This window comes from Silene latifolia, chromosome X, assembly GCF_048544455.1.
Source record: "Silene latifolia isolate original U9 population chromosome X, ASM4854445v1, whole genome shotgun sequence".
Lineage (NCBI taxonomy): Eukaryota > Viridiplantae > Streptophyta > Magnoliopsida > Caryophyllales > Caryophyllaceae > Silene > Silene latifolia.
In genome coordinates this window covers 263,229,167-263,241,296 of record NC_133537.1, presented here as the reverse complement: position 1 = coordinate 263,241,296, position 12,130 = coordinate 263,229,167, and positions in this window count along the sequence as shown.

Below are 12,130 nucleotides of genomic sequence, written 5' to 3'. Positions count from 1 at the left end.
TGAATATTTTTGAATATGTATTTGATTTTTAAATTATAACTAGTTTGGCGTAAAATTTATTTTAACTAACATAGTCAAGTTCACAAATTTGAAATATTGTAAATTTGAAACTTGGTAACATTCAACACAATTGGTGCAAATGGATTTTTTTTTTTTTCAATTTAACACAATTGGTGCCAAGTTGAATGTTAGGATTTGTTTTGAAATATAGGGTTTAGGGTTTGGTTTTGGATATAGGGTTTAGGGTTTTAGGATTTAGGGGTTAGGGTTTCTAGGGTATAGATTTAGGTGTTAGGGTTTCTATGGTATAGATTAAATCGAGAATGTAAATGTTTATATGATATTTCATGTAAACGTGCATTAAGTTATTATAGCTTAAAATTGATACATTATGTAAACGTGTACTAACTTAACCCGATCATAGCTTAAAATCGATATTTTATGTAAATGTGTATTAATTTAACCCGATCATAGCTTAAAATCGATATTTCATTTAAAAGTGTTCTTACTAGTTAACCTGATCATAGCTTAAAATTGATATTTCATGTTAACGTGTACTAACTTAACCCGATCATAACTTAAAATCGATATTTCATTTAAAAGTGTACTAACTTAACCCGATCATAACTTAAAATCTATATTTCATTTAAAAGTGTACTAACTTAACCGGATCATAGCTTAAAATTGATATTTTATGTAAACGTGTACTAACTTAACCCGATCACAGCTTAAAATTAAAATTTCATGTAAACGTGTACTAACTTAACCCGATCACATCTTAAAATTGATATTTCATGTAAACGTGTACTAACTGACAGGCTAAATCGCACACCTACCAAAGATAAACCAACTGGCCTAAACTAATGCAGTAGAGGAAGTCGGGATCGTATCCACAGGGAGACAAATTGTTCTATTTGCTAAATATAATCTGTCTATGTAACAAGTCTAGGGGGTTGATTTTGTTTGATTACTAAAATAATAAAGCGAAAAGTAAAGGAGTAAAGTGTAGAAATCGAGTATAAAAATATAAAGGAAAACAGCTAGGATTGTCGGTTCACCATAGTCTAATAACGGTCAAAGGTAGGGTCAAATACTTAGTCAAATTACGGACTGAAGGGTAGTGATAAGGTCTCTCGGTCCGCTAATCACCTTAGAAACTTCCTAATATGCTCTTGCTCTATTTAAAGTATTCTATTGTTCGTAGCAGATCTCACTCTTTTCAATCTCTCGATCTAGGTCGGAGTTTATCAGATTAAATAACTAGTCGCATGCATTCAAATAATTAAATAGGAATTAAATGCTACGATTAACAATTCAGACGAATAATTGTTCCAGATCTAATATTCTAATTTAATACCGTCATATAACCATGGATCCCCTAAATCCTAGCATGAAGAGATTAGCTACTCGTGATTAAACTTATGAAATTAACAATAACAATGATAACTAAATTAAACATGATGATAAGATGAAAACAATAATAAAGCATACGATAAAAGCAAAAAAAGAAAAGTAAACGAACAAAGAAAAATAATAATTGAAGAACGGAGGTTAATTGAATTACCGAAAATAAAGGAAGAAAGATTACAAGTTTCCGATTCGAATTTCTAAGCAAAAGCAACGTATGAAGTGTTTTAGTAGTGTGAAAGATAACCTAAAATTGTTCTCAACTCTCCTTTATATAACAATAGCCGAAATTTATTAACTAAACAACTAATGGGCCGATTAACTTATTAAACAAACACGGCCTGGCAGCAAGAAATGGTCGATCGACCATAAATTCAGTCGATCGACTAATCTCCTTGACAAATCCAGTCAATCAACTATATGAGGCAGTCGATCGACTTTTTCAGTAGATAGCAGCATTCAGCCTCTTCCTCACGCACTTCCATGCAGCCGCACGCATTCCAAGACGACTGTTTCCGAGCTTTAGCTTCACTAGTATCCAAAATGCAACTCCGGGGACGGGTTTTGGCTCATTCTTCACCACTCGGGTCAACAACCTAACATGAAACATAGTACGACCCAAAGTAACCGAAATAAGGGAGAATAGTAGCTTACGCTACTCAAAATGACATAGAAATGCGTGCAAAATGATAAGATAAAACATGTAAATGAAGCACACATCACTAACTTAACCTGATCATAGCTTAAAATTGATATTTTATGTGAACGTGTACTAACTTAACACCGATCATAGCTTATTAGCTTTATTTCATGTAAAAACCCACTTAGTTATACCGATCATAGCTTATTAACTTCATTTCATGTAAAAACCTACTTAAATATATATACCGAGCAAAGGTTATTAGCTAAATCTATACAATATAATTAAAAGTCATAAAACTTTGCTACATATTTATGTATATATTAAACTTGATAATAATAAAAAAAGATGCCAAAAGTCATAAAACACATCCTCATTGGGTTATAAATATTTGATGGAAGACAACATTTGTGAGCCAAAATAAGCCAATATCTTTTTGCCCCCATCGCCAAAAGAATTGTAAATATGTGTCAATAATCTTTCTTATCATTTTATCAGCATCAAGGTAAGTGTATTAAGGTTTTAAATTAATAATTTATTTATTTATTTTTAAGTTCCATTGGTTATGAAGTACTCTTCACATTTTTAACCTTCTCATATATGTTGTTTTGTTCCATTTAGGGGCTATCAAGATTTGTGGAGTTGTGTTATTCAAAGGTAAATACACTTAAGTCTTTATGACTCAATGCCCTATTTTTTTCATTATTTATGGGAAAACTTAAATTAATAACGATAAGATTAATATTACATAAATCAAATTCCACCATTTTTTTTGTTATTAATCACTTAATGGTTTCTTTTTTTGTAGGGATATTTCATTGGAGAAAGAAGACTATATGAAGAAGAAAATACTAGAATTGCATAAATAAATACTCCGTCCATTCCACTCAATACTATATTATAAACTAACTACAAGATTGACAACACGAATTGAATATGAATGACTAATTGTTTTTAGGTTCCTAAATTTTTTTTAGGATTTCAGAAACTTTCATAAGTATGTTTTATTTGGGCATGTGTTGCTTTTTTATTTATCATTTTTCCTTTGAATAATAGCTCTCATAGAATGAAATTGGAGTTGCGAGGATCTCAATCTTATTAACAAGTTAGACAAAAAAATCCTATTGACATGGGTAATGGCTAAGTGTAAATTATTATCTAATATTTATGCGTACATGTCATATTATCTATCTAATGTATATATACAAAACATATAATGAAATTGGAATGAAATTTGTAGCAGGCTACTATATATTTAACTCATTTTATCATTTATGCAAAAATTTAAAATTTAGGATTTTTGACAAACTGATATAGATGATATACTAAGACTAGCATTTATTAAACTGCATAACTATGTTACTATAAAAAATATAATTTATGAGAATTAAAATATTGAGAAGATAAAAAAACCCTATAATCATATATGTTTTAACCTCCTTACATTGTGAGATTTATCATTCTCAAAAAAAGAAAGAAAAAAAAAAGAGAAAATAATTCAACATTATGCATTAATTTGCCCTTTCATCTTCACTTACTAACTCTATTTATCCTAAATGACAAAGGGACGTTCAAACTTCCACATAGAAATTTTAGTACAAAATCTATACAATCTAATTAAAAGGCAACCTTAACCATTTAATTTTTTTTACATGGGTGCCATGAATTACTGAACTCATTGATGATTTGAAGGTATTTTTTTGTTTTTTCATAACCACATCTTATTAGTATATTAATCAAAACAACAACTAAAGTACAATATATAGTTTAGTTGTCAAAGAAATAAGGCGTTAACTAACTAAATTTTATGTATTTCAAGACTACATTTTTTAAATGGATCAACTAATTGCTCGGACAAATATAAACAATACGATAAAAATAACAAAACTAAAACAGATAAACCCGTGAATTTCACGGGTCACAAACCTAGTTTCATGTAAAAACCGATCATAGCTTATTAGCTATGATTCATGTAAAAACTATGTATTAACTTGTACCGACCATAGTTTAAAATCGATATTTCATTCAAATATGTACTAACTTTTACCGATCATAGCTTAAAATCGACATTTCATTCAAATACATACTAACTTATACTGATCATAGCTTAAAATCTAGAGAATATACCAAACATATATTTAGTTTTAAAAAAATATAATTTAAAAATTAAATATAGAGATTAATAAAATTGGATTTTCTATAATTTAAGAATAAATTGTATCAAAACAAATTCCTAAAATAATTTATTTACATAAATAACAAATATGAAAAAAAAAACCATAAAGGAAACAATGATGGGCGGAAATTAGGGCAATATATTAAGAAAGTTTGGCTTTTTTATAAATTAAGATTAATTAACAAGTTATATAATGAAATGAAATTGATTAGATTTCAGTTGATCCCCCTAGCTTAATTGGTTACCAGTATACTTGTAAAAACTAATTCGATTTTGCTGATTAATTGAATTAGGCCTCTATTGACGAATTAGGGTTCATCATTAATTAGTGATTAAAAAAATCGAATTAAACACTAGATCAAACCAATTTCAGGAATTGAATTAGGGTTCATCATCAATTGATCGAACGATTTGTTGATTAATTGAATTAGGGTTCTTCAATTTTATTAATAGAATTCAATTAGGAATTGAGTATAAGGATTCATCAATTTTATTATTTGTATAAGGATTCATCAATTTTGACTTACTCTCTATTGAACGATTTGATTATTTGTATAAGAATTTATCAATTTTATTAATAGAATTTAATTAGGAATTGATTATTCAAATAAAATTAGGGTTCAAATAATTACGTTTTTTTCGAAAAATAAATCAATTATAAAAAAACAATTACCAAATCAGAAAAAACAAAGTAATTCCTAAAGACCTAAAAATTCCTTTAATCAATCTCTAAAATCATTGAATCTAAAATGGGAATCTAGAAAAATAAATGAAACATATATTAAAAAAAGAAAACTAACCATAAAAAAAACTATCCATAAAAAAAAAACTAACCATAAATTAATTAACTACATTTGCAAAATGACTAACCTAACCCTCAATTAATCTAACTTAACTAACTATGGTTTGGCACGTGTCAAGTAGCTATTGGTTTGTGTACAAAAATTTTGTACACAATGTGTATGTGTATCATCTTCCTAAAACGAGTCAAAAGCATACAAAACATCCCACTTATTAGTTACTCCCTCCTATTTTATATGATCTTCTACATTGCTTTTGGACCAATATTTAGTGGAGTGTTAATATGTGGAGGAAAATGAAAGTTGGAGAGAGAATGTGGGGTTACATGTTATATTAACCACAAATGCTAGACAAATAAGGAAAGTGGAAGATCTTTGTGAATTTTCTATTTTAAGAAATGTGGAAGATGTAGTGAATAGGAGGGAGTATTACCTAGAAAATGCTTAAAAAATTGTCTTTATTATCACCATGTAATAGTATTTGAACCGTTTTATATTTAAACGGATAATATCCATCTTAAACAAGACTTACTAGGAGTTTTATTATTACTAAGACCATCCCCAAGCAGAAGGTCGCCTTAATCGGGTCACCAAAATTTTTCCTCTTAATCGCACCTTATTAATCTTGACCCACTTTCACCCTCCCAAGCAGAAGGTCACGACCTAGGTCACCAACTCAATCATTTTTCCACTTTCCAACATTTCCAATCATTTACCACATTCACTACCCCACCAAAACAGCTCTCTTATTTTTACAATTATTATTTAATAACATACTACAACTAAGTTATTCTATTCATTTTTAAAATAAATTCTACTCAAATATGTAAAGTAAATTAATTTTATAGTGTACATTAAAAAAAATTATTGGCAATAAATAAACTTTATCGAAAACATGAGTCGACATATAAAAAAACCGCATACATAATTAAAAAAAAACACGATCTTAAAAAACATTAAATACTACGAAATAAAAAAATGCATTCTAAACTAATTCGAGTTACGGAAGTTTTGCCAAATATGCTCAATGAGACCATTTTCCAGAGCGTTATGAGTGGCACGATCACGAATCTCACCATGAATTTACATGAATCGTTCTTAAGGCGATCTTCTAAGACGATGATATTCATATGGATCATCACTAGCTGAAGTCGGATTATCTTCTTTGAACCCATATTAGTTGACGATTTACATAAAAAATCAGAAAGCAATATTTACATAAATATTTATAAAATATTTCAACCAACCCAACCCGTCAACCACTCAACTCTTTCATAAAAACACAATTTTTTATTAAAAAAAAAACGATGAAAAATACAACAAAATATCAGCATTCATCTCTATCCACACATTCATATCATCATTCATCTCACTAACCATCTATCCATACACATTCATCCCAACCGACACTCTAAACCCAAAAAAAACCCCCAAAAATCCCATTCATATAATCATTCATTGCTATATCATTCATAAATTTCATTCATAAATTGCTATATCATTCATAAATTTGGGTTTTATTTCGATTTGGGTTTTATTTCGATTGGTTTTCTGATTGGTGATTTCATCGATTTCATTCATCCCGATTTCATTCATGCAGGTAAATTCTTGTTAAATCGTTTTCATTCATCCCGCTTTCTGATTTATTTCCTGATTATTAATCAAAATCTTGTTAAATCGTTTACTTGTTACATTTACATTGTTGGAATTGATGCGAGATTTACATAGTTGTTGCGATGAATGAAAATTAATAATCCAAATCTTGTTACATTTACATAGTTGTTGCGAGATTGATGATTAATAATTAATAATCAGACTTATATTGTTGCGAGATTGATGCGAGATCAATAAACCGACTTACATTGTTGCGAGATTGATCAGATTTATTTGGCTCGCAATCAAAATCAGTCATTTATTTGTGTTTTTTCGCTAAAAAAAAAGGTTCCAAAAATAGTCATAACTGAGTTTGTTCAATAGGTAATTTTAAAAGTGACTAAAAAAAAATATGCTTGTATTTTATTTTTTTCTTGCTATGGTATGTAATCCTAATTTTTCATATTAAAATTATCTCTTTTTTTGGCAGGAGAAAGGAGGAGTGTTGCTGTGCAAAATTAGGGATTTGCAGGTGTCCTTTTTTTTTTTTTCCCTCTTTCATCTGTGTCCAGCAACCAACCAGATGATGCCACATATAAGGTCACCACCAATGTCACCAATTCTTCCTCAAGGTCACCTGGTGACCCTGAGACCATCCCCAAGCAAGGCCAATTGCTTGATCATGATCTTGCTTGGTCATGGTTAAGGAGTTAATTAAGGTATTTAATTGGTGACCAAAGTTGCTAATTTGTGACCAAAGGTCAATTTGTGACCATACTTGAACAAAATTGACCATTTTTGTGACCTCCTATGTGTCCAAATATGATTGGTGGAACAATTAAAAAATAATAAAAAAGAAACTACATTTCCAATGCACTGCTATTGCTACTGCGTGAATATTGCCGGTGCTACAGCTTGCACTTCCCTTCAATATTGCCGGTGCACTTCCTTTCAATATTGCCGGTGAATATGCCAGTGAATATCTCCACTTACCTTTATTCACTCCCAACTCCAATTTCAACCAATACCTAATGAACAACAACAAATTAATGAACAACAACAAAATCAATGCAACACCAACAAATTAATGAACAACAACAGCAACAAATTAATGAACAAAATCGCATACAAAATCGCAAACAAGATCGCAAATTAATGAACAACAACAAATTAATGAACAACAACAACAAAATCGCAGACAAGAAACCAGCAGTTTATTACTCTTAACAGCACAAAATCGCAGACAAATTAATGAACAACAACAACAAAATCAATGCAACAGAAACCCAGAATTTTATTAATCTTAACAGCACAAAACCAGAAGTTTATTATATTTTTGAATGAAAAACACAGAGATTAATAATAAGAAAGGAACTTACACAAACATAGAGTAGATCGGCCGGTATGTGTGAAGAAGAATGGAGTAGATCGGCCGGTATGTGTGAAGAAGACGATCGTTTGTTGAAGATGATGATTGGGTTTGAAGATGATGATCGGGTTTGAAGAGTAGATCGATTGTGGATATGGAGAGGATGGTTGGATATGGAGATGATGGTCTTCATAAGCTATTAATGGACAAGGAAATACGGTTGATCGACTGTGTGAGAAGGAAGGAGAGTAGATCGATTGTTGATGGAGAAGAATAGAGTAGATCGGCTGTTGATGAGTTCATCTTATTAGTTCGTTCAAAATATTTTTTACAACCCTAGATGAGTAACTCGATTTTATTAATTGGTTACTCGGAATTAGATGAGTAACTCGGTAGTATTTAATGTTTTTTTTAATTATGTATGCGGTATTTTTTGAAATTGTTAATGAAATCGTCTAATCACTTTTCAAAATTATAACGTTATTTAATATTTTTTTTTCGTAAAATACGCCATAAGATTAATATAGTCGTAAAATATTGGTGTAGTTTTTTTATTAAGATATTTACAATAATAGAAAAATAATTATATTTATAAAATGTTAAAGAAAAATAATTGTAAAAGTAAGAGAGAGAAAAGTGGGGTAGAGAATGTGGAAAATGATTGAGAATGTTATAGAGTGGATAATGATTGGGTTGATGACCTAGGTCGCGACCTTCTGCTTGGGAGGGTGAAAATGGGTCAAGGTTAATAAGGTGGGATTAAGAGTAAAATCGGGTCGCGACCTAGTTAGCGCGATCTTTGCTTGGGGATGGTCTGAGTTATTCAAGGTCACCAAATTACCACCTTAATACTCCTTAATTACCGTTATTAGCATGACCCAACAAGGTCACGACCCAGTTGGTGACCTTGTTTGGGCATGGTCTAACATGTGGGGATTCAGGATTCGTATGTGGTCAAGCTTGTATTATACGGTTCTGATTTGATTTTGAGTTTTTGTCCCATAATTTTATACGGATTATTATATACGGACTACGGTAGTACTTTTCTATATAAAAAAAGGAAAAATTACAAATAACCACCACGTATTTGCGTATTTTTACAAATAACCCCCTAACTTCACGGTATATTTCCCAATCACCACCGTTTTTTTTTATCCCGAACATTGTTTTTCTTATTTTCCGACTTGTTAAGTTTATAAAATATAAAATGACCATACTATCCCTACCTTTATTCACTCCAATTCCAAACACTGCTACCACCTAAATTATAGATAAACAACATTCATCCCAATCTCACCCCCAATAATTCATCCTCATCAATCCATCATCATATTTCCAGAATGTTTATTCCACCACAAACACACTCAAATCGTCTCACCACAATCCACCATCTCCTCGATGTCGCCACCTGACCACCACCTCGCTACTCACCCAAAACTTCACTCATTACTTGACCCATCAGTTTCTTACCTCCATTACCTGACCACCACCTCTGCACTACTAACCCAAACCACCAACTCATCTTACCACCGAAATTAATTCGTCACTCCTATCAGTAGACTGTAGTCGATCTCCAAGCTTTCGTCACCATAATCTCAACCCTCATAATCCCCCCCCCCCTTTCCTCAAAAATTCCTTGATCTATGTGCCATGTGGGCGGGGGAGATTATAGTGCCATCGTTTGACAGGTTCACCCAATTCTAAGAATTGGGAACCGTAATTTTTTGAAGGCCAAATACCAGTGTTTACAACATACTCCGTATAAGCTTGTGGAGGAGTAAATCCATGTTCCCATGTTCCTCGTATATGTCCCAGTTGTATTCTAATTGGCTTAAATGGCAAGCATTATAATTTTTGCCCAGATTACGATACGATCTCTTAATATGACAAGATTTTGTGCAACATATTACTCAACCTCCACATATAACTTGGATTTCTTATTACTAATTGTGCATTTTGTTTGGGTGTTCGATCAATCGACTGAATTAGGGCTAGGGATTGAGGGATTAAGGGAAAGAGATGATGAATACCCTAAATTATTGCTTGCATTGGGGATGTATAAGAGGGTAATCTGAATTGATATTGAATGTGTGTTGTGTTGTAAGGGTAATTTTGGTATTGCACTTAAATCGTCACTTAACAAGTCGGGAAATAAGAGACACAATGTTCGGGATAAAAATACGGTGGTGATTAGGGAATATACTGTGAAGGTTGGGGGTTATTTGTAAAAACGCAAATACGTGGTGGTAATTTGTAAAAATACGCAAATACGTGGTGGTTATTTGTAATTTTTCCATAAAAAATGTGTATGTGTGTGGGGTTTTGTAGTGCTTTAAGGCATGAACCAGCTACGAAGCTTCATTGAAGTGCAATAGTGCGTATTTTCTTCTACACAGCTGAATTTCAAACTAGTTTTGGGTTTGTCTGAATACAAGTTGACCCGATTGTAAGGAAGGAGAAAAGAATAAATCATTAATTCAAATCAATTATTTATCTTTCTTTGAGGTGTACTTTAATTATAGAGATCTCAATCTATGTAAATCAAACATCACTGACTACAATACAAATATGAATTTTCACTAGACTCCCTCATTAGACATCTATAAATCTTATTAAAAGGTTAGCCTCAAAAGGCCACGCAGACAATGCCACGTAGGATAAGGAAAAGCCACGTATGCATTTGCAATGCCACATCTTAATCCGCGTGTCACGTAGAGATCGACTAAAAGCCACCTAGCAATAAATTATTTTTTAATCCACTCTTTTTTTCCTTCTTTAGAAAAAAAAACAAAATTGGATTAGTAATCCCTGTTCTTTTACTCCACCCACATATGAATCAAATACATATACAATTTTCAAAATATCATCTTCCCCAATTTTTTTGCCAAAATACCTTTGGATTGCCGATGTTCGCGTTGAAATATATTTCTATCTATACAATATAGTTAAATGACTAGCTAAATCATCTATAAAATACCATTAAAAGACTAACTTGAGTAGTATTTAATTGCCATGTGACAACTCTAAAAAACCTCCTAATATGCTATAATATTTCATGTCCAAATAATAATAATAATAATAATAATAATAGTAATAATAATAATAGTAGTAATAATAATAATAATAATAATAGTAATAATAATAATAGTAATAATAATAATAGTAATAATAATAATAGTAATAATAATAATAATAATAACAATAATAATAATAATAATAATAATAATAATAATAATAATAATAATAATAACAATAATAACAACAACAACAACAATAATAACAATAATAATAATAATAATAATAATAATAATAATAATAATAATAATAATAATAATAATAATAATAATAATAATAATAATAATAATAATAAGAGGAGAGGGGAGGGCGATTTGAGCGATCAGCGTTAGGGCATCATCTGCGCTCGTCATCACACCCACCGCCGGCCACCTCACGTCGCCGCCGTCACCACTCATATGCGCCGGCAACCTCATGTCGCCGTCGTTCCAAACGTGGGTTGTGGTGTTCTTTTCTTTGCGTTTTCAGATTAGGGTTCCTGCTTTTTCGATTTTTCAGATTTTTCAGCCGTTGTTTAGGGTCCCTTCCCGGAGGTCGTCTGTGGTGGTACTGCCACTTCCATCGTCGGACGTCCCTTGTCGTCATCACACTGGTGGTTGTCGTCTGGTTTGGGTTCCCTCTACCAGGTTTCTTTTCACTCTTTTTTTTTTTCCTTTTCTCTTTCTGTTTTTGTTGGTCTTGCTAGGGTTCCGGCCGGCACTAGGGTTCAGGCGTGGTCCTTTTTCCTCCTAGGGTTCAGGCATGGTCCTTTTTCTCCTGCTGTTGAGGTTGCCGTGGGTAGGGTAGTGGGTTGCGGGTTTTCGGCATCTACGGGTTTTCGGCATTTGGGTCTTTCTTGTTAGTTGGTCGCTCTTTTTGGCTGCTTTGGTCTTTGGCGCTTTCGGCAGTTGGGTGGCTACTGGTGGTCGTTTGCTTCTAGCTGCCCGTTCAACAGTAAGGTTCTTTTAGGGGAAGCCGTGTGGGTGTGTGGTTGGGGGTTGTGTCTTCTCCGGTCATACATGCCCGTTTTAGCTGGTACATTTTGAGCTCATAACTGCTTGTGCGTGGTGGTTTACGCTCAGGTGGTGTTT